The following is a 24,136-nucleotide window of genomic DNA, read 5'->3' as shown; positions in this document are numbered from 1 at the left end:
CTTTCAAATACTGTCCCATCTCAGGTACAGCTGTTAGAGACTTGGGCCTGTTTATATATAACCTATGTCTAAAAAACAGTGCCATCAGCTCACTGCTACATGAGGTCGTTCCACATAGGAGTCCCTTTGGGTAGTGTCACACCTCATTTTAACATTCTGTCATAAAACATGTTAAAATTCATTAAAAAACATGTTTTCCCATGTCAAGAGGTTAAATTATATTAAATTACTATATTATGTGCCCATTAGGGTGCCAAATAAAGTAACAGGGAATAGTTGTATTTAAAAAGGAGTTCAGTTCACGTAACAGAATTTACTTAAAAATGAGGAAAGTTTTTGTTTAAATTTTTTTTGAATCACATGAAACAAACAAGGCAACAGTAAACATGTCGTCCCCCAACAACTGATGCAGCTGTGGGGGGACAATAACACTCTTCAGAAATACTGTCAAAGCAACAATAACTTCGCTTTACAATGATGGTGAAAACATGGAGATGTTATGGGGTTAAGTGTTCAATCTTCCTAAAGGCACAGAGAGGGTCACAGAGGGACATGTCAAAATGCTGAATTTTAGCTCTTTAGAAAGTCTTCATTCATATAAAAAATCAGATTGATTGAATTTTTCCATGTGGTCTATATTAAAGGGCACTTCATTTAATATCACTTTTAAAATGCAATATTGGTCCACAATTTCTAATTAAAATATCAGAACGACACATAAATGATCTCTATAATGTTCTATAAAATGCATAAAATGTTCTATACCATACCACGTCTCCTCAAATTTTTTACAATTATACAAAAATGTCATTTTAAACAAGTCACCCGAGGTCACCATGTCAATTTCAAATAGCAAACACGTTCATGCTGTTGTCAAAAAACCGCACCACATTTAACATCGGTACTTCACCTCCGCTTACACCTTCACTAAGCCAACACCCCCACACAACTCCTTGGCAACAATATCCACAGTAATGAAACTCTGTTCGTTAATCTCCTTGTACCAAAACAAGACTAGACGCCTAATGAATATGTTATAGGTATGACAGCTATGTGTCTCTTCCTCTCTCCCTCTATCCATCTCTCCCCCTGCCTCCCTCCCTCCATCTATCTCTCCCCCTCCTACCTTCCTCTCTCCCTCCATCTATCTCTCCCCCCTCTCCTGCCTCCCTTCATCTATCCATCTCTCCCCCTGCCTCCCTCCCTCCATCTTCTCTCTCCCCCCTGCCTCCCTTCTCTCTCTCCCTCCATCTATCTCTCCCCCTCTCCCCCCTGCCTCCCTTCATCTATCTATCTCTCCCCCCATGCCTCCCTACCTCTCTCCCTCCATCTATCTCTCCCCCTGTCTTCCTCTCTCCTCCTTCTCTCCTCCTCCCTCTCTCCCTCCATCTATCTATCTCCCCTCCTCCCTTCCGCTCTCCCTCCATCTATCTCCTCCTCCCTTCCTCTCTCCCTCCATCTCTCCCCCTCCTCCCCTTCCTCTCTCCCTCCATCTCTCCCCCTGCCTCCCTTCCTCTCTCCATCCATCTCTCTCCCCCGCCTCCCTCCCCCTCTCGCCCCTGCCTCCCCCCTCTCCCTCCATCCATCTCTCCCCCCTCTCCCCTGCCTCCTCCTCTCCCCCTCTCCCCTGCCTCTCTCCCCTCCATCCACCCCCCCCTCTCCCCTGCCTCCTCCTCTCTCCCCCTGCCTCCCTCCCTTCCTCTCTCCCTCCATCCATCTCTCCCCCCTCTCCCCTGCCTCCTCCTCTCTCCCCCTGCCTCCCTTCCTCTCCTCCCCTCCATATACTCGCTCCCCCTCTCCCACCTGCCTCCCTTCCTCTCTCCCTCCATCCATCTCTCCCCCCTCTCCTCCTCTCTCCCCTCCTCCCTTCCTCTCTCTCTCCCTCCATCCATCTCTCCCTCCTCCTCATCTCCCCTCGCCTCCTCCTCTCCCCCTCTCTTCCTTCTCCCCTGCCTCCTCCTCTCCCCCTCTCTCCCCTGCCTCCCTTCCTCCATCCATCTCTCCCTCCCTCTCCCCTGCCTCCTCCTCTCTCCCTCCATCTATCCTCTCTCCCCCACCTCCCGTCATCTCTCCCCCCCTGCCTCCCTTCCTCTCTCCCTCCATCCATCTCTCCCCCATCTCTCTCCCCTGCCTCCTCCTCTCTCCCTCCCCTCTCCCCCTCTCCCCTCCTCCCTTCCTCTCTCCCTCCATCTATCTCTCCCTCTCCCCCCTCCTCCCTTCCTCTCTCCCTCCATCAATCTCTCCCCCCCCTCCTCTCCCCTGCATCTCTCCCCCCTCTCCCCTGCCTCCTCCTCTCCCCCTCCTCCATCTCTCCCCCTCTCCTCCTCCTCTCCCCCTCTCCCATGCCTCCCTCCATCTCTCCCCCCTCTCTCTCCCCCTCCATCTATCTCTCCCCCGCCTCCCTTCCTCTCTCCCTCCATCTCTCCCCCATCCTCCCTTCCTCTTCTCTCCCCCTCTCCCCTCCTCCTCCTCTCCCCTCTCTCCCCTGCCTCCCTTCCTCTCTCCCTCCATCCATCTCTCCCCTGCCTCCTCCTCTCTCCCTCCATCTATCTCTCCCCCTGCCTCCTCCTCCATCTCTCTCCCCCTGCCTCCCCCTCTCTCTCTTTCCATCTATCTCCCCTCCCTCCCTTCCTCTCTCCCTCCATCTATCTCTCCCCCTCTCCCCCTGCCTCTCTTCCTCCATCCATCTCTCCCGTCTCCCCTCCTCTCTCCCTCCATCTCTCTCCCCCTGCCTCCATCTATCTCTCCCCCTCTCCCCCCCTGCCTCTCTTCCTCCATCTCTCTCCCCCCTGTCTCCCCTCCTCTCTCCCTCCACCTCCATTCCTCTCCCTCCATCCATCTCTTCCTCTCCCCCTCTCCCCCCTACCTCCCTTCCTCTCTCCCTCCATCTATCTCTCCCCCTCTCCCCCTCCTCCCTTCCTCTCTCCCTCCATCTATCTCTCCCCCTCCCTCTCTTCCTCTCTCCCTCCATCCATCTCCCCCTCTCCCCCCTGCCTCCTCCTCTCTCTCCCTCCATCTATCTCTCCCCCTCTCCCTTGCCTCCTCCTCTCTCCATCTATCTCTCCCCCCTCTCTCCCCTGCCTCCCTTCCTCTCTCCCCTCCCATCTATATGTCCCCTGCCTCCTCCTCTGTTCCTCCATCTCCAGTGGGGAAAAAAATATTTATCAGCCACCAATGGTGTGCAGGTTCTCCCACTTAAAAAAAAGATAGAGAGGCCTGTAATTTTCATCATAGTACACGTCAACTATGACAGACAAAATGGGGGAAAAAATCCAGAAAATTCACATTTAGGATTTTTTAATGAATTTATTAGAAAATTATGGTGGAAAATTATGTGGTCATAACAAAAGTTTCTCAATACTTTGTTATATACCCTTTGTTGGCACCTGACACAGGTCAAACGTTTTCTGTAAGTCTTCTCAGTTTTCCACACTGTTGCTGTATTTTGGCCCATTCCTCCATGCAGATCTCCTCTAGAGCAGTGATGTTTTGGGGCCTGTCGCTGGGCAACACAGACTTTCAACTCCCTCCAAAGATTTTCTATGGGGTTAGATCTGGAGACTGGCTAGGCCACTCCAGGACTTGAAATCTTCTTCCGAAGCCACTCCTTCGTTGCCCGGGCGGTGTGTTTGGGATCATTGTCATGCTGAAAGACCCAGCCACTTTCATCTTCAATGCCCTTGCTGATGAAGGGTTTTCCTCCAAATCTCCACGATACATGCCCCATTCATTCTTTCCTTTACACGATCTCGTCCTGATCCCTTTGCAGAAAAAACAGCCCCAAAGCATGATGTTTCCACCCCCATGCTTCACAGTAGGTATGGTGTTCTTTGATTCAACTCAGCATTCTTTGTCCTCCAAACACGAGAGTTGAGTTTTTACCAAAAATTTCTATTTTGGTTTCATCTGACCATATGACATTCTCCCAATTCTCTTCTGGATCATCATCACTCTAGCAAACTTCAGACGGGCCTGACATGTACTGGCTTAAGCAGGGGACACGTCTGGCACTGCAGATTTGTCCCTCTTGTGTTTGATGTACTTTTTACTTTGGTCCCAGCTCTCTGCAGGTCATTCACTAGGTCCCCCCGTGTGGTGGATTTTTGCTCACCGTTCTTGTGATCATTTTACCCCACGGGGTGAGATCTTCCGTGGAGCCCCAGATGAGGGAGATTATCAGTGGTCTTGTATGTCTTCCTTTCCTAATAATTGCTCCCACAGTTGATTTCTTCAAACCAACTCCTTACCTATTGCAGATTCAGTCTTCCCAGCCTGGTGCAGGTCTACAATTTTGTTTCTGGTGTCCTTTGACAGCTCTTTGGTCTTGGCTCATAGTGGAGTTTGGAGTGTGACTGTTTGAGGTTGTGGACAGGTGTCTTTTATACTGATAACGTTCAAACAGGTGCCATTAATACAGGTAACTAGTGGAGGACGAGCAGCCTCTTAAAAGAAGTTGTTACAGGTCTGTGAGACCAAAATCTTCGCTTGTTTATAGGTGACCAAATACTTATTTTCCACCATAATTTGCAAATAAATTCATAAAAAAATCCTACAATGTGATTTTCTGGATTTTTTTCTCTCAATTTGTCTATCATAGTTGACCGTTACCTATGATGAAAATTACGGCCTCTCTCATCTTTTTAAGTGGGATTCCTTTTTTCCCCCCACTGTACTCTCTCCCCCTCTCTCCCCTGCCGCCCGCCTCCTCTGTTCCTCCTGCTGCAGTGATGGCACCTCCTCTGTTCCTCCATGCATGGCTGCAGTGATGCACCCCTCATTTTCCTGGTTTCTCCTTGTAACGTGGGTGTGTGGAAGGGGAAGTGTGTGTGTGTGTGTGTGTGTGTGTGTGTGGAGTGAGGTGCTGAAAGATGTTAAAGGCCCAGTCACTACAGGTCCATGAGAAATTATCTGTCTCTTGTCTCCACTCTAACTAATTACCTACTCAGAAGACGGGGCATTCTACCTACCTACACTACGCCGCAGCACGTCACACTGATCTCTTTACTCTGTTCATCAACTATCCACACATCAGGTTTCTCTTTCACCCACTCACTCACACTGCCCACACTACTTAGCTCTGTTTAGCAGTGTATAGGAGCATGCATGCACATATTATATATAAATATAAGGGGGGGAGGAGAGAGAGAGAGAGAGAGTGCTTGAGTGTCAGTTTTAGCAAATGTCTGACTGGAGTTATATAAAGAACAGTATGTCGGTGTGATAAGGAATAAATGACTAGAAAGGAAAGGGACAAGTGGAATATTGCCAATGTCTGCACATCAAGGTTGGAGTAACTACAATGCGAAATCATCCAGACCATTATTTCAAGTTTCTGTGTTAAACTACTTCTGAATAACTGTTTTGTCAGCTGAATTCATTGGAGGGATACGGAGGGGGTGTTGGAATACCTCCCGTATCCACCCACTGGCCGAACCCACCACATAACTAATAAAAAGGAAGGACAATTCTTATAACAGACAACAGTACCAAGCGACATGTACATTCACTCCCACACAATGTCCTTGTTTGAATCCAAAATTATGTTAGACAAAAGCACAGGAACAAGCTAAAACAATCCTCCCATTTTATCACAGACAACAGTTTGGGGGCATCTCAATAGTTTGAGTTGCTTCTGTCCTCCCTTCCTTTAAAGTAAAGGACACTGAAATGAGTTCAGTGTGGGTGGGATACATTTCCTCACTCTATTACCCACTGTTGACTCACTAACTCCCACTGGTGTGTGTGTGTGTGATCTCCTATCTGTAGCATACACATTCCTCTATAATGACCTCGATGTACTCCAGCTGCTTTAATCCCGTTAAGATGAGCCTTAACGTCACACACATGTGAATGTGCACACACACAATAATGAACTGCTACAACTAAAAATAATTGGTCGCCAAAATCGTTTGTTCTTTCAACCAATCGATTGCTAGAAATGTTTTAATGTTATTTCTCCTTATATAACATTCCTCCCCTACTCATTCAGGCAACTTGTTTACTAAAATAAGTTGTTGTTGCCTGTTTTGCATGTTATTTTGGCATTAATACGTGTCACATATCAGTTTGAAAACATGTAAAATTAATAAAGCTGCATACAAACATGGTCTCTTTTTTTGCTTTGTCCGGGTTAGGGGGGGGTTTGGCTGGCGGGGATGTCCTTGTCTCATTGTGCTCTAGCGACTCCTTGTGGCGGGCCGGGCAACTGCAAGCGGTCTTTGGTCGTCATTTCTACAGTGTTTCCTCCACACATTGGGGCGCTGGCTTCTGGGTTAAAGCAGTGTGTCAAGAAGCAGTGCGACCTTCCCCGAGTCCATTGGTGAGTTGCACCGATGAGACACATCGTGACTACAATTATCCGAAAAGGGGGTTTCGCCAGGGGCAGAAAAGTTTGAATACATTGGCCATCTGTCAATCCATACTCCTGTTCAAAACAACTGAAATCTACTGAAATCTCAGACTTATGAGTTCAACAACTGGGAACTCATACTAGTCCACTGGGAAAATATGGAAAATAATTTTAGCGGTCATCCAACTATGAATTCCAAGTCGGGATTTCGGACTTCTTTCTACAGCCCACAAAAAGGACCTCCCCACCTTCCTGTTCAAGTGAGCATAGCACAACAAGGTAGTCCAAAAATGGCTTAATATGCCAGGGAGATATGTATACTGTAACTAAGAATTAATACTAAGTGTAATAAGCTGTTAGTAGCCCATGTCCTCACCCTAATCATTTGGTAACTTTCCCCCTCATAATTTATATAATATATATATAATATCCATTTAGCGCTTTTTCCCACTTACGTCATGCGTGCATACATTATTTTTTTGTGTATGGGTGGTCGATCACCCACTCCTTGCGTTACAACCCTCTCTCTCAGCTATTGGTGTGCACATGTAGCTATACTGTTTTAGGAAATTAATCATTAATTTTAAATATTTTATTGTCTCTTATATCCTTTAATTATCCTACAGTTCTGACTTGGTGCACAGGAGAATACTGTAAGAGCGGCCCATGTTCTGAATTCCTCGATGTACATTTAAAAAGTGCTAACAAATTGTTATATTGACTACGTCCTCCTAGCTCCGCTCATTAATGTCTTAATCCAAGTTACGGATTCCTCTTATCCGCTCGATCTCCCCATTATGCCATAGTTTTTACATCTCAATTGTCAGTAGAATCATTTTTACATTTACATTTTAGTCATTTGCTTCGCTCTTATCCAGAACTTCAGTTATTTCTACCACCCCTGGGCACCCCACAACCCTGCTTGCAAGCACCATGCTCTACTACATCTGTTTAAGCAAGTCAGCCATTTCAGCTATGTTTTTCGCTGCCCGACAAAGCTCCGCTGATAGTCAGGTGTAGCAGTGGTAAGGATTCACTACATGGTGCTGAAAAGAAAGCTCTGCTGTTGGGACAGCTTTATGTAGGCCCTAACAGTTTGTGGACACCGTTATAGTGCAATTAATGTATTTTTTTGTGTTGTGGCATTGCTGGCATGCATAAAAAAAAAAAAAGATGTACATGCTAAAATCGCCACTGGACACACCTTATGTGTTTTAATAAAATCTACTATGTGCATTGAGCTTGTCTGATGCTTAAGATTACGGTTTGATGCCTCAAGAGGGCGCCAGTGATCTAGATGACCAGAAGAAAAAAAACTTTACCTGATCCAACTATTCTCCTCCCGCTCCTGCTGGCTTTCGCAGATTCTGCCAGTACTCTCCTGAAGTTGCCGGTAATAGGCTACAGGAGTCGCAACCTTTCTCATGTGGAATGCCAATTTATCTAACCATTTCTACCGATCTGTGTGCCAGTCATGGTTTTCATATGCACCTTTTCGTGAAACAGTTTCATTTCATTTATAATAACGTCTTAATATCTCAAAATCATTGTCATGTGGTTAACCAAAATTCTATCCAAATCTAAATGAAAATGATACAAACCTAAAAAAGTTACTTCTATTGCCATTGCCAATTATGTAAAAATAGCCTGCATAAAGCCAACAAATAAAAACATTGCAGCCTGCAGGTGGAAAATATCCTGATTAAAAATAAATATCCTATAAACCACATTGGCTACATGTGGCCTGTCTGCAACGAACTTGAAACATTGTATCAACTATTAACTGGGTCCGGCCCAAAGCTTGCACTAGCGAACTTGCAACATTGTATAAAAATATTCTGGGCCCTCAGAGTTTCCTGCGCCAGCGAGCGCCGGGACAGACACAGCTGTAGGCTATTTGCGCAAGGGATAAGAAGCAGCGCTTGACTTGGGCAGGAGCTCACCAGAGCTGAGTATCGGCACCTCAAATGTTCTACTGCTTGAGCTCCTGTTCCTCTTATAGAATATTAGCTCAAAAGTATTGTGGAGCTCCTGCACCTAAATATAAAACAGTACCAGCACCCAAAATGAGTACCGAACCTATTTCAGTCCAAGTCACGCACTGATAAGAAACCTATTTTACTGACGTTTCCACTGGATCAGAGCATGACATTTTCCCTTTCACGTTGAGTGGTTATCGAAAGGGAGAGAGCTGGAAAGATTTTTTCAAATACATTGAGGAACTATTGTAATTCTCAATGGATGTAAAAAATAAAGCTCCACAGGTCATTAGTGGTGGTGCGTTAAGCCAATCAGAAATACTATCAGATCCCCAAATGGGCACATTTACATGCATACATTTGTGCGCATGGCCAGGTAGCCTATAGTCCTACTTCGATGCGTGTGCGTCCTTACTCAACATTGACAGGAGTGCTCCAAACAAAAAGACAATTACTAAATTGACAGAACTCATCAATGTAATTAAATAAACCAAAACTTGTTTCTCACAAGTGTAGCATAGGTTGTTGCACTCGGCAAACAATGTGTCCACTCCGACAATGAGAACAGGAAGACTGGAATAATAATATTGGATGCATTAAAATAAAGACCGTAACCAAAGTAACAAACATTGTAGATGAGAAATTATAGGAATTAACGGTAAACGTACAACTGGTGATATATGTAATGGGGAATTGATATACACTAAATGGGAGGTGCATGGAGATGCGGTACAGAGCTCGATTTGGCCTCTGCATGCCTCTTGAGGCGCCGCACTTGCGTCACACCCTCCTTATGGAGCCCCCTACCACATTTTCGAATCAAGCATAAATTGGCTTTTAGTCTAGGCCTCCGCAATGGATTAGTTCACTGAGATGGGCACAAATATATATATTTGTCACAGCTCAAATAAAACAATGTTGGTCGACTATCAGCCTAATGATCAAACAATCGACCAGTCGACTAATTGGGGTCAGCCCTAAATGGAACTCCTTCACGCTGCGCTGGAATAACACTAGCATCTATCATCCTCATAAAGACGCACACACACACACACACACACACACACCGTCTCATTTATTAGGCCTTCTCATGGTATAATCACACTAATAAGGAAAGTGCTCGCTCGCCCCCTCCAAGGAGAGAGACTCATTTCTCTGCTCGACTCACGACACCTGGGACTGCAATCAACACTGCTTCCACCGCCCGTCCGTCAGAACACGGCTGCCACGGCAACTGTGTTCCGGCGACTGCTCTCGGTCGAGGAGTGTGTCCCGGTGACAGGCCTGTTTCTCACTTAGCCCCAACCACACTGGGAGAATACATCACAGCAAGGTACCGCTTTAGAATTCATTAGGGTGCGCTCCTTGGAGAACGCATTACGTCTCGAAAGGCTCGGCGGTCACAGACAGATCAACTGATTGTGTGTGTTTTGGTTTGAACGGGGCAACTTCGTCGATGAAACTCACCAAGCCAAAGTAGTAGTGATATTTTATGCAAACATTTATGCAGCGCGTACCGGGATCTCCACACATATCAATGGTGTTTGATATGGCTTTCTGGCTCAGTAAGGGTGATTGGATGAAGGGAGGGAAGGAGAGTGGATGAACGAAGGGAGACATGAAAGGAGAGAGGGAAGAAAGGAGAGGGATGGAGAGGATGGAGGGAGGAGAGGAGAGAGGGATGGAGGTAGTACCTTCAGTGGGGTTGACGGCCTCCGGTAAACTGTCCCAGGGAGGGTCCAGGAGGGGCGAGGATGAGGGGAGAAGACGGCCTCGATACCACTCTCCTGCGGGAACACACACACGCGGACACACACACACACACCATCAAGGTTACCATAGAAACTTCTCTCTCAGAGCCTCCAAGGTCTTTCCGGTCTCAACAAGCAGTAATGAAGCGGTTTACAGAGAGTAGGGACCGCTCCTCCACCCTGACCGCTGTTTCCACTCTGAAGAACCACCTGAGGACAAGACTGCTTCTTCTTTTCAATCCTTTGTTCTCTCTGTTCTCTCCCTGTAGAGAACACACACAGTCTGGTTGGTTGGCCTGGTTACCTGGCTCATAGGGGGATGCAGGTGTTCTCCAGAGGGAAGTAGGAGTCTCCTGTAAGACCATTGAAGACTACATATTACAGGTAATGAGCAGTGGATAGGGACAAACATTTCATCTTTGCACACTGTCCTTTTGGATACTGGATAAAAGTGTTATAAAAGCTTACTTCACCAAGAACATTCCTCATCAAAAGCTTGCAAGATATTAGAAGAAGTAGCATTATTAAGAATTACCTTTTATCTTTCATTAGTACAAAACACTGCTCTCTTTCTCCAGGCATAAAAGGGCAGTTGTTTTTCTAAAACTGCATATTAGATCACCAAGGACATTCTTCATTGGAATCAAAAGCTTTGACCTAACCTTCCTTGGCAGTCAATCAGAGGGAACATTTTAAACTATAAACGTGACCTTGAAGGCTCCGTTCTGTTCGTTGTTGTTGGGTAACAAAAAGAAAATGGCCTCTTGAACCAGTTCCAAGCTTGTGCACTCTAGCGTAGGAGACAGTAGGTACATACTGAAGAGATACATTTGGAACCTGTCACTCGTATTTCTCAGTGCACCTGGCAAGAGGCCTTTGGAAGACTGGCAGGCACACAGAGAGCTGGGAAACAGGCTTTATGACTGACAGACATCACTGTGTGTGTCAATCTTCTCCCTCACTACAGTGTGTGTGTGTGTGTGTGTGTGTGTGTGTGTGTGTGTGTGTGTGTGGGGTGGTGGTGGGGGGTAGTGAGAGAATAGGAAGATAAGGTGAGCCAGCTCTGTATAAAATTATATATTCAGCTTCACAGTAGGAGGGAACTTATAGACATACCTGGATAATGGCGCTGGAGGAGAAGGCTGCCGTTTTACAGCCCCTAACCAACTGTGCTATTATGTTTTCAAGGGCTTGTAAGTAAGCATTTCACTGTAATGTGGAAAATAAAATTGGATTTAGATTGTTGGTGTGGTGGACAGATGAGATGTAGTGCTGGCTTTGGTAAGCTGCAGTGAGGGATAGCATGTCACACTGTTGGAGCCTAGCCCTCTGTCTCATTCTCCCTCTCTTGTGGGTCTCTCTCTGTGCCTGGGCTGGCCTCTATACACACACAGGCCCCTTGGCTCCACCCAGGTCTCTCTCTGTACCCTGGGCTGGCCTCTATACACACACAGGCCCCTTGGCTCCACCCAGGCCTCTCTCTGTGCCCTGGGCTGGCCTCTATACACACACAGGCCCCTTGGCTCCACCCAGGCCTCTCTCTGTGCCCTGGGCTGCCTCTATACACACACACAGGCCCCTTGGCTCCACCCAGCCTCTCTCTGTGCCCTGGACTGGCCTCTATACACACACAGGCACCTTGGCTCCACCCAGGCCTCTCTCTGTGCCCTGGGCTGGCCTCTATACACACACACACAGGCACCTTGGCTCCACCAAGGCCTCTCCCTGTGCCCTGGGCTGGCCTCTATACACACACACACAGGCACCTTGGCTCCACCAAGGCCTCTCCCTGTGCCCTGGGCTGGCCTCTATACACACACAAGGCCCCTTGGCTCCACAAGACCCAGACCGTACAACGCTGCACTCCAGTCCTGCCGGGTGACGACCACACAAACAGCATGTACACACACAAAGCCAACCAGCATCGCAATCCGTCTGGGCAGGCGAAGAACGGCATATTTATATGTGTGTGTGTGTGTGTGTGTGTTTCGTATGTCGGTGCTCATATCTCTGTGCTCGTATGTCAGTGAGTGTTCCAACTGTGTGCACCTGTGTCTACTCCATAGTCGACCAGGGTTGAATATCACATTCTAAGAGGGCAACTTGTTATCAACATTTACGATTGGCTGATGCACTTCCTGCCGTTGTTGGATATCATATCTGTGTGGCCAGCAGGAAATCTCTGATTTATACTTGGGACCAGCCGTGCCAGAGAACGTGAGGGTGTTCAGGGTTAGGAAGGTTTGAGCCAGCTGAGGAATCAGTTTCCTGCCTTGACAGCTGTGTCTGTTTATGTCCCGTTGAAACCACTACTCAATAACGTGTTCCAGGCAGTCATTTGGAGTCCAGCGCTAACCGTGCTAACAGCGCTAGCAATTACATCCTGAAAGGCTGTAGGCTATATTGAGAGTGTGGAGTAATTATGCTAGCGGGTGTGTACTACTGTATTGTTTTTATTCAAATCAAACTCTGGGGGAAAAGTGAAAGATGTGCACTCTATAAAGTGGTGGCTAAATATGAAAGTGGCTTATGGGGTGAAATATTCGACTTCAATTTGATTACCTGTGGTTCTCTCAACACTATAATATATACTGTTTGAAAAAGGATAAAATAATTGCTTATCCTAAACTGTTCTCCATATTATAATCAATTCAATTCACGAGGAATGCTAGGGAAAGTATTACATTTAAAGTCTATAATTTTTATAAGCATGATTTAAAATTCAAAAAGACCTATGAATATTTAGAACGTATAGATTAAAAAAAAGAAAACCAGCAAATAAATTCTGTAATTCATGTATCTCGACTGTCACAACGTCCGTTGTCGTGGTTACTGAGCTGCTACATCAACAAATCCAAATCCATCTGTGACTAGACGGTGCAGGACTTCTCAAAATTATCCGACAGAATGACCTACTTTTATTTATCACACTCACAACCGTAAACTATTTTACCTTGTAAATAATAATATAATAATATGCCATTTAGCAGACGCTTTTATCTAAAGCGACTTACAGTCATGTGTGCATACATTTTTACGTATGGGTGGTCCCGGAGATCGAACCCACTACCCTGGCGTTACAAGCGCCATGCTCTACCAATTGAGCTACAGAGGTCGTTGTTGTGGTGGGTTTTCCTGTAACAATGAATAAAAAGTAGCTAAAGTTCAGACGTCGTCAGCTATACTCTGGTCGTTATTTGAACTGGCTAGCCAGCTAGCAATTTAGCCAACAACGAACCAAACTATTGTTTAGAAAGTAGCTTTGAGTTGCCTGACTTGCTATGTTGACATTTACTGAATTATTTTTTAAACGGATGGGTTTATTGGTGTTCAAATATAGCTGCTGATGTCATGCAGAGGCTGTCGTTTTGTATTTATAGTTTTTCATAATGACAAGTTTGATGTTGGGACGAAAATAGAATGTTAATGATGTCACAGCGATAAACCAACTGCAAACCAGCCTTTACGCTTCGAATACACCGACAGGGCTTTGCATTTTGGTACACCAGAAGTACATTCATTTCCAATGGAACGTTGCGTTTGCCTTTCTGTGTGGTGCATACGTTGGATTTATCGAACATATGCGTAAACGGGTTGACAGAAATGGTAGCAGAAGGTGAATGTTGACCTTTTGTTGCGCACATAACTAGACGATGCTGCATACTATTTTGCGCAATGACACAGTTGGTGTGTTCAAAGCGTTAAAGTAAGAACGCAACAGCAAGGACGCAATTATCTGTGAGAAAGCGTTAAATTATAGGAAGCAGGCTAATTTCACAACCAATTGGAATGCATAAATCCTTTATCGTTGCAGCTCAGGGACACAGTAGGAAGAGTGAGTGCTATAAAGGGACAGTTGTGTGTGCGCGTGTGAAGTGCCTAGAGGCATTCAAGAGAGAGAAAGGCGCTGCTGCTAGAGAGCATGTGACAGCTTTACTGAAACGTTCAATGTGCCTCCTCATCTAATCTTCCCAAAAGAGACAGTGGGAATGAATGAGGAAGAGTTGAGAGGTAGAGAGAGAGAGACAGACAGAGGGAGGGGGAGACTGATTAAAAAATATTCAATTACTTTGAGTTTAGTCATTGTGGGCCTGGGACCTCCAACGAAGTGCACCTCCTTGATCGTCCCCAGGCTTTCCTGATTCGCTTGGCTGGGCTGTTGTGCCTCAGCTGTGGTTGGGGGGCCGGTGGTGGGGGCCTTGGGGGTTGGAGAGAGCCATCCCACCCTGGGCTGCCCTGGGGACCCCGGGGACTTCCTGGACCTGGAGGTACCAGCGCAGCAGGAGAGGCAGCTGGGACAGCGCGCTGGCGTTGTGGCTCTGGAGGGGGCTCTGTGGTATAGGAGGAGGAGGAGGAAGGAAGACAGGGGGCCTGAGTCAGTTAAGTGATTCATCAGAAGTGTCATCTCCACTGAACCAAGAGCCCAGGTTCCACCAGGCTGATCCCCTCCACTCATCACCTCTCTGGAGATGGAGGGAGAGGGAGGGAGATAGAAAGACGGCACTGAGAAAGGCCAGGTTGGGGGAGGGGGAGAGAGAGCGAGAGAGAGATGGACAGCTGTATAGAGGTGTGTGTGGGGGGGGTTAGTTATTTTATCCTTGTGGGGACCTAAAATCCCTAAAAGTTCCTCTTGGGGACATTTCCCACGTGCCCATGAGGACAAGGGCTATTTTAAGCTTAGGGTTTAGGGTTACAATTAAGGTTAGGGTTAGAATTAGGTAAGGGGCTAGTGGTTAGGGGTTAGTGTTATGGTAAGGGTTAGGTTTAGGAAAATAGGATTTTGAATGGAAATTAATTTTAGGTTCCCACGAGGATAGAAGAACATAACGTGTGTGTATGTGTTTCCGAGAGAGAGAGAGAGAGAGAGAGAGAGAAACAGACAGAGCGTAGAAAGAGAAAGAGGTGACAGTAGATAAAGCCATGGGTCTTTTCTCTGGCTCTCTGTCCTGTGGATCTGTGGATAGACAGCGGTGGCGGTGTGGCAGAGGAGAGGAGACATGCTAGGCTGAGTGTGAAACTGGAAACCACTGGAGCTCAGCTGACCCCTAAGAGCCTCATTGTGAGAACTTCACTTCATTCCAATCCCAGGCTACAGCTATGAGAACAGGAGGAGAGAGGGAAGAGAAGAGGGAGAGAGACCCTGTCGACAGCTTTGGCTCCGAGCATAATAGATCGATAACTAATACCTCATAAACCCCCCAAACCACCAAAACAACACTAAACTAAATATGAGAAATCGATAAGTAAATAGTTCCCAGGAGAATTCAGCGAGGGCAGATGGGTTATAAATCACTGGTGCAGATATGAAGCTGCATCTACTTTCCAAATGAAAATAACTTTCTTTTACAAACTAACTTGATGATAAACTACAATAAGTGATCGGCAGCAAATCTCATCCCTTTCAACACCACTCTCGCAGCCTAATTTATCACAGCCTAATTTCCGATCTGTCTCAGTGACAATTACATTATTTCAAAATCAGCACGTCGAACCACACATGATCCCAAAGCAGGTTCATTGAAATGCATTTCAACCAACTACATTTAAATGGACCCATTTGTCATTGTGGTGTTATCACCCATAGCCAGGTGGACCACCTTTGAAAATGGAGACTGTGCCAAACACACACACAGTGCCAAGAGACAGTCTTAGGAAGGCACTGTTCTGCCTGGTTTCCACTGTATAAAGCCTCTCTGGGTGTACAGGTACCACCTGAGAGACATTCAATGTAGCAGGGCGTCATGCATCATTTCAAAGGCCTTCATAATGTGGTTGCCATGGCAACGTGTGTAAATACCCAAATGAGGCAGCAGGTGATGACGGGACAATAGGGTAATATGCTACTGTTAGAAATAAAATGTGCCACACACTCAGAGCTACCACTTGTCTAAAACTAGCATGGAGACTAGACAGGCCTGGGAAATGGAAGTTGCAGAAAGATTGCAGAAACACAATTGCAAGAGAAGTGCTGGTAGTTTACATAATTTATTTAGCGACCAGCAGAAAGGAGGCTCGGTCCATGGAATATAAATCAGTGCATAATGCAAGAATTCTGTAGCCTAAAGCAAGAATTCTGTAGCCCGAATCCCAGATCTGTTTGTGCTGTCTTGCCAGTGACAGCAATGAAGTTGGAAAGACAGCACAAACTCGATCTAGGACTCAGGCTAAGAGTTCTGGACTATAACTTCCCTTCAAATATACAGTACCAGTCAAAGGTTCGGACACACCTACTCATTCAAGGGTTTTTCTTTATTTGTACTATTTTCTACATTGTAGAATAATAGTGAAGACATCAAAATATGAAATAACACATATGGAATCATGTAGTAACCAAAAAAGTGTTAAACAAATCAAAATATATTATATATTTGAGATTCTTCAAATAGCCACCCTATGACAGCTTTGCCCACTCTTGGCATTCTCTCAACCAGGTTCACCTGGAATGCTTTTCCAACAGTCTTGAAGGAGTTCCCACATATGCTGAGCACTTGTTGGCTGCTTTTCCTTCACTCTGCAGTCCAACTCATCCCCAAACCATCTCAATTGGGTTAAGGTCGGGGGAATTGTGGAGCCAGGTCATCTGATTCAGCACTCCATCACTCTCCTTCTTGGTCAAATAGCCCTTACACAGCCTGGAGTTGTGTTGGGTCATTGTTTTGTTGAAAAACAAATGATAGTCCCACTAAGCCCAAATCAGATGGGATGGCGTATCGCTGCAGAATGCTGTAGTAGCCATGCTGGTTAAGTGTGCCTTGAATTCTAAATACATCACTGACTGTGTCACCAGCAAAGCACCCCCCACACCATAACATCTCCTCCTCCATGCTTTCGGTGGGAACTACACATGCGGAGATCATCCGTTCACCCACACCGTGTTTCACAAAGACACAGCGGTTTGAACCAAAAATCTCCAAGTTGGACTCCAGACCAAAGGACAAATTTCCACCGGTCTAATGTCCATTGCTCGTGTTTCTTGGCCCAAGCAGGTCTCTTCTTATTGGTGTCCTTTACTAGTGGTTTCTTTGCAGCAATTCGACCATGACGGCCTGATTCACATAGTCCCCTATGAACAGTTGATGTTGAGATGTGTCTGTGACTTGAACTCCGTGAAGCATTTATTTGGGCTGCAATTTCTGAGGCTGGTAACTAATTAACTTATCCTCAGCAGCAGAGGTAACTCTGGGTCTTCCATTCCTGTGGTGGTCATCATGAGAACCAGTTTCATCATAGTGCTTGATGGTTTTTGCGACTTTATTGAAATGTTCCTATTGACTGACCTTCATGTCTTAAAGTAATGATGGACTGTCATTTCTCTTTGCTTATTTGAACTGTTCTTGCCATAATATGGACTTGGTCTTTTACCAAATAGGGCTATCTTCTGTATACCCCCACCCCCTACCTTGTCACAACACAACTGATTGTCTCAAACGCATTAAGAAGGAAAGAAATTCCACAAATTCACTTTTAAGAAGGCACACCTGTTAATTGAAATGCATTCCAGGTGACTACCTCATGAAGCTGGTTGAGAGAATGCCAAGAGGTGCAAAGCTCTCATCAAGGCAACGGGTGGCTTTTTGAAAAATCTCAAATATAAAATATATTTTGACTTGTTTAACACTTATTTGGTTACTACATGATTCCATATATGTTATTTCATAGTTGTGATGTCTTCACTATTATTCTACAATGTAAAAAATTGTAAAAATAAAGAAAAAATCCTTGAATGAGTAGGTGTGTCCAAACTTTTGACTGGTAGTGTATAACTAACATATAATCTCCTAGGGCCTTCCTTACCAGGTATTGATGGATACACGGCAGCAACACCACATCAGTCAGAATGAAGTACAGCCCCTCAGCAAACACATGCTCCAGCGGAGGCAGCTCTGTGGTCTTCACTTTCCTGATGTCAGAGCTCTCCCTAGTGGTCGTGGACGGAACTGCACCACTATGCACGGACAGCTTGGCCAGGGCTGCTCGGAGTTCCTAGCCCGTCGGCGGACTGCGAATCCTGGGGCTGGGTGACGTCTGTCCCTTGGTCCTCCTGGAGGTCCTGAGAGGTTTTCTTCTGGTTCTTTTTCTTCTGCTGCTGGAGCTTCTGCCGGCGGATCTTGTCATCGTTATGCACCTTGACGGGCTCGCCTAGTGTCTTTTCAAGGTTGAGGAGGGCAGAGGGGAGGTGCAGGGATGGGTTGGTGGGCTGCCGAGGTGGGCCTCCACGGCCGAGGGATACTGAGCTCACACAGCCTGGTCCACTGGCTCACCTATAAGGGGAGAGGAGGAACAGGCATTCATTATGACTAATATTTTTGTCAATGGTGTAGAGTTTTATTTTTATACAGCAGTACTGTGTGTCCAAGACAAACAGCGGACAAGTTTATCCCATCTTATTCACTAGCTCATAAAAAATCACTTTGGGAGAATATAAGATTCACTTGGTTTTCCAATGGGAAAGCTCCTATGGAAGTATGAGAATATAACTATACCAAAAATAAAAATAAACACTCCTGTCATACATACACTAAAACAGAATCATTCATAGTTTTGCTAAATGGCACTGCATGCATATGATAATAATTTAGTGTTGCCCCTTACCTCAGCGCAGGCCTTCAGACAGGTCTTCTTGAACCCTAGAAGTGATGCTGCATCCTTCCTACTGGGGTCTGCCTCACAGGTCCTATCTATAATATGCCTGAGCACCACAGCCAGCCCGGCCCTGCAGTACCTCCCAGTCTCATCCAGTACCGCGGGGAGACGGCAGCCCCTCACCAACACAGGCAAGTCCTCGACATGGACCATCGAGACAGCTAAAGACTCTGGTACCTGTCAAAGCAAAATTGTTGTTACACATATTTATGTTGACATGTATTCACCTTCACTATAGTGTGTACTGTTGTTGACTGAAACATACTCAGTAAAGTTTTCCCCAACACCTTTGCCTGTCATGACTGTCAATATGCTTTGCGTTGTAGACAATGACAAACCTGTGACTTCCAGGATTGTGAGCTGTGAGTGTCAGGCTTGGCAGAGACGAGGAAGACTTTGAATGATGTGCACTGGCAGTAGGACAGGAGGAAGAGCGAGATGGAAGTGTGTAGGGGAACAGAGGGCTGCTCGTTTTGGGAGGATAATTCCAGGTAGAGGCACTCTGGTTGCTGCTCCTGATGTGGGTCTGTCTGCGTCATTGTTACAGGAGGTACTGAATAGGTTGAATATAGGTGTCGATCAAACCTGTAAACACGACAAGTGGTATTGTGGCAACTGGCAACAAACTCTGACCAAAGTTAGCTGACTAAACTCAACTTCACGATATGTACATCTCAAGATGTATAGCTATATCGTGAAGTAGAGTATAGCCTGCTAGACTAAAGTAGCTAGCTAAGACTGCCTCATGCTTGCATTTCGAACGTTGACTTAGCTACTGACTGTTAGCTAGCTAGTAGCTGTCTAATTAGGTATGCATTTAGCTAGTGCTCTATATGACAGTTAGCCCCATGCCTCGTTTCTGTTTAGTGTCTGACTACCAAGCAAACAATGATACATTGAAATTAGCTACTTACAGTTCATGTGAAGCTCACTGTGCAAATTTGAAAACCACGTTGTTATGGTAAGAACGTCACTTCCTCAAGTAAGTTTCCACGTGTAACACTCAATACAGACCGACCTGATCAGTGGTAAATACATACCACAATTAAATGTAAACATTGTATTATAAAATAATGTATACACTATATAGTTATAGTGGCGTATTTTGAATAGTTTTGATAATCCAAATATGCTACGGGTAATTGTCGAGGTCCGTGGAACAAATTAGCTTGCTTGTTTCTTCGGAGTATTTAGTGGGTGGACAAGAATGCCGCTAGAAGGAAATAAAGCTGTTTCAGCTACAGTAGCTCAAATGCCACTTGTCAAGTTACTGTAAATATTTACGTGTCATAATAACCACATGAGTGTGTGAAATACACGTTAAAGATATTTGAGAGTAAGGTAAGGTAATCAAACATGATGAATCTCAACTAACCTTTGCTAGCTTACTAGCTAGCTAGCTACTTTAGCTAGCTAGCAGGTTTCCCAACCAAGGCTAACGTTAGTTACTTGATAAAGCTAGATAGCCAACTGGACAGCTTCAGAAGCTGACAGTCACTTACAAGTCAGTATTTCTTACCTAACATTACGTTCATGCAAGTTAGTGTAGAAGCAGTTGACCTTTGTGTCAATAGTAACTAGTTAGTTATGTTTTCTGTATTTTCTAGCTTTGCCAGCCACCAATATCACTAACGTTACTTACTAGCTGTCAGATGACCAATTAGCTAGTATTTATCAACTGGATGAGGCTAAAAAACAGGGGGGGCCTATAGTCAAAGTGTAAGCCATATTCTACATATCCACATATTCTTTATATCTACAGCTCAGTGTGATCATGGCTGCATCAGTGAGTCTGGAGTTGGACCCTGTCTTCCTAAAGGGACTGGGATACCTGCACTCAAAAAGCAAAGACTCTGTGGATAAACTCAGAGCTCTGCTGGACGAGTCTCTATCTGGCAAAGGGAGTGATTCGTCTTACCGCTCATCACTGAAGGTATGGACTACTGTAGCTTAGTTGGTAGAGCATGGTGCTTGCAACAGCAGGATAGTAGATTCGATTCCCGGGACCACCCATACGTACAAAACACATGACTAAGTGGCTTAGGATAAAAGGGTCTGCTAAATGGCATATATCATTATAATATTATATGGCATTCATTCACCTCTCTTCAGAACATGATGTTGTCATCATTTTACAGGCTGGTGCTATTATATTCTAATGATGTCATCAAATGGGCTTTTGTCAGTAATCCAAAGGAAATCCATAGACGTACATAATTGAGGTGTAACATATGAAACCTTATCTAGGCACCTGTGCTTTACCCGTGTCACTCATTGTCCTTTCAGCCATCCCTTCTTCTACTATAGGCTGCCGCTTCTCTCTAGTTCTTTCAGTCACTCCCAACATTTGTTTCCTGGAGAAGTAGCTCTGAAGCCTTGTGTTTCCATGTTGTGTCCATCTACAGGAGGTGGAGGGGACGAAGGTGACAGTGTCCAAGATGAGCATAAATAAACAGGACTACAAGTCCTCCTCCAGCTCCTCCTCCTCCTCATCCAGCAGCAGCAGCAAGTCCAGCAGCTCAGAGAAGAGCAAGAAGGAGGTGGAGAAGAGGCCTTCAGAAAAGGTAGGAAATGGAATGGATGCTGTGGCTGAGTAGAGGAAAGGGATTCATTCATGATCTAGGCTAGTTTGTTCCAGAACCAAACCAATACTGCAAATCATGGAAAACACAACAACAAAAACGATGTGTAATCGTTTGTCATTCATAATGTTATTACATTGGATTTTGAGACGTTCCATATCCATATTCCAGTAATTCCATTCCTTTTGTTGAGACAATCTAGAACCAAACATGCATACACAATTATCCATTGTACATACATAATGTTATACATTGGATACATAATTGGAGACATTTGTTCAGTGTGACATATCTTCAGTTTTTTCGAGATGACATGGAATGTAAACCGTCATTAGAGATCATACGTCAACATTTTAATATGAAATCCCTATTATTTGTTGAGGTTGACATAGAACTTTAAACTGTCATACCACCTACACTAACAACTTTATAAACCTTCATAACACCTTTATTAACCCTTACAGCACCTTCCCGTTGTCTTCCAGGTGAGGGTAGAGCCAGGTGAAGGACCTGAACCGTCTAAGAAGCCTCCCTGGAGCCCAAGCAGCATGAGAACCGCTCGTCCCCGTCACAGTCCAGCCCTTCAAAGACATTCCCCTGCCTGACTTCTCCAACTCGGCCGCGGAGACCAACGCCGACGACTTCGCCATGGAGATGGGGCTGGCCTGTGTGGTTTGCAGGTACGTGCTGGACCTTTTTTGAATGTCACCTGGGTTGTGTTCATTAGGGCACGCAAAACATTCAATCATTTCGCAATTGAAAACAAAAAAGTCCAGTTAGTCTCTTCCTGTTTGTCCTTTTTTTTCTTCGTTTGGTGCCTAATGAACACTACCTGTAACTCTTTCAGTGATGAATGACTGTATGTACTGTGTGTAATGTACAGTATATGTATATTTTTTACTGACAAATAAAATCAATCAATTAGTCTCATTTTGATGACCTCAGGCAGATGACGGTGACGTCGGGCAACCAGCTGGTGGAGTGCCAGGAGTGCCATAACCTCTACCACCAGGACTGCCACAAGCCCCAGGTGACGGACAAAGGCGTCAACGACCCGCGCCTGGTTTGGTACTGCGCCCGCTGCACCCGGCAGATGAAACGCATGGTAAGAGATGGATAATGACCAAGTCATCCTGGCTGAGTCTGAAATGGCACCCTGTTCCCTACATAGTGCACTACTTTTGTCCAGATCCCTATGTGCCCTGGCCAGAAGTAGTGCACTACATGGAATATGGTGCCATTTGGGAGCGTCAAACCATGTGACCAATACTTATAACAAGGGGTGTATTCAGTGAGTTGAAACCTTCTGAACGTTGCAGATAGAAATGTAATGAACAGAGCTGACACGATTCCTTACTGACGGACAATCATATATTTTTCTACACAATACATTTCTATCTGAACGTTCTGAACTCCCAAAAATGACCCCAATTGAATGGGTTCTTATGCTGTTGTTGTTGTTCCTGCCAGGCCCAGAAGACCCAGAAGCCTTCACAGAAGCCGGCCCCAGCCGTGGTGTCAGCAGCCCCCCGTGGTGAAGGACCCTCTGGTGAAGAAACCGAACTCAAGGTCAAACCCGACCATCCAGCACCTTTCAGGCCTTCAAAGCGAACTGAGGTGAAGGTAAGCATTAAGAATTCAGAGCTGCATATTTGAAATACAAGTCATATTTAGGTTAAATTACATATTTCAATAAGATATACCTTGTCTAATGCAACCTGATCATGTAATTCCCAGACAATATACAACATTACATGGCATACAGTGCAATAGCCTTTTCAAAGATGGAGGACATTTAGGTTGAATCGAAAGACAAAATGTATATATTTTGTCATGCAAACAGACCATGTGTGTAATACCTGGACATTATCCTAGGGGGAAAGGATCAGAATCATTTGGAAGTGCTTGGAGTATTGCATCTCTAACGCTTGTTTCTTTCTCTCCTCCTAGGCTTCTGCAGCAGTATCTGCCAACCCCTCTAGTACCGGCTCCTCCTTGCAGTCGGGCAGCGGCCTCACAGGGTGGGCTGCATTCGGGGCCAAGACCTCCGCTGGCCCCGGCGCCAGCACCAAACCTGGCTCCTCAGGGGCCAATCGGAAGTAGCAAGACCTCCTCACATCTACCCCCGCTGGCCAGAAACCTGCCGGACTCTCCGGGCCTGACCAGCTCTAAGTCGGGGCGGAGGACTGGCGGCTCCAAGATGGCGACCGGAGGAGGATGGAAATAACGCTGATGGTGGAAACGGTTCGGTGAAGCCTCCTCCACCTCTGGCCCTGGGGAAGCAGACCCTGAACCGGTCCTCCAGTGGGGAGAACCAGGGGGAGGGGGACAAGTCCTGGGTCCTCCCCCAGTGGGTCTCAGCCCAGCCTGGGAGGGAGCGGCGGAGGGTCTGGGGGCAACGGAGGAGGGAATGGGAGCGGTAACGGGTCGGCGGCGGCTGAAGCGCCAGCGGGTGGCAAGGCGCCCACGTCCCAGGAGTCTCAGCTCAACGCCATGAAACGCCTGCAGATGGTGAAGAAAAAACGGCGCAGAAGAAGCTGAAGAAATGAATGGAATGAGAGGAGTAGTGAGGGAAGGGAGGAGAAGGAAAGAGAAGTGTGTGTAAGTAAGATGTTTGAGGTGTAAGTTATGAATGGGAGGGCGTGCCAGAGCATTGTATTAACTGTAACGTGGATATAACCGAATCCAATTGAATACTTGAATTTCATTATGATGTATGAAATGCTGCTGGAGATGTTGTTAGTGGCTACAATATGCCTCTACGTTCTGTCCAAACTCCGCCACATCACAGAAATTTAAATTAACATTATTATTTTTTTTTGGGGGGCCAAA

General features: G+C 45.8%; 2 pseudogenes; one reads left to right on the top strand and one right to left on the bottom strand.

Moving 5' to 3' along the window:
- Window positions 1-19,713, bottom strand: part of LOC121557054 — a 52,122-nt pseudogene extending 32,409 nt beyond the window's left edge.
- Window positions 19,714-19,898: 185 nt separating this feature from the next.
- On the top strand, window positions 19,899-23,853 carry LOC123483139 (annotated as a pseudogene).
- The last annotated feature ends 283 nt before the right edge of the window (window positions 23,854-24,136 follow it).

The sequence above is a fragment of the Coregonus clupeaformis genome, unplaced genomic scaffold, assembly GCF_020615455.1.
Source record: "Coregonus clupeaformis isolate EN_2021a unplaced genomic scaffold, ASM2061545v1 scaf0034, whole genome shotgun sequence".
In the NCBI taxonomy this organism is placed as follows: domain Eukaryota; kingdom Metazoa; phylum Chordata; class Actinopteri; order Salmoniformes; family Salmonidae; genus Coregonus; species Coregonus clupeaformis.
This window is presented reverse-complemented; position numbering and strand designations above follow the sequence as displayed.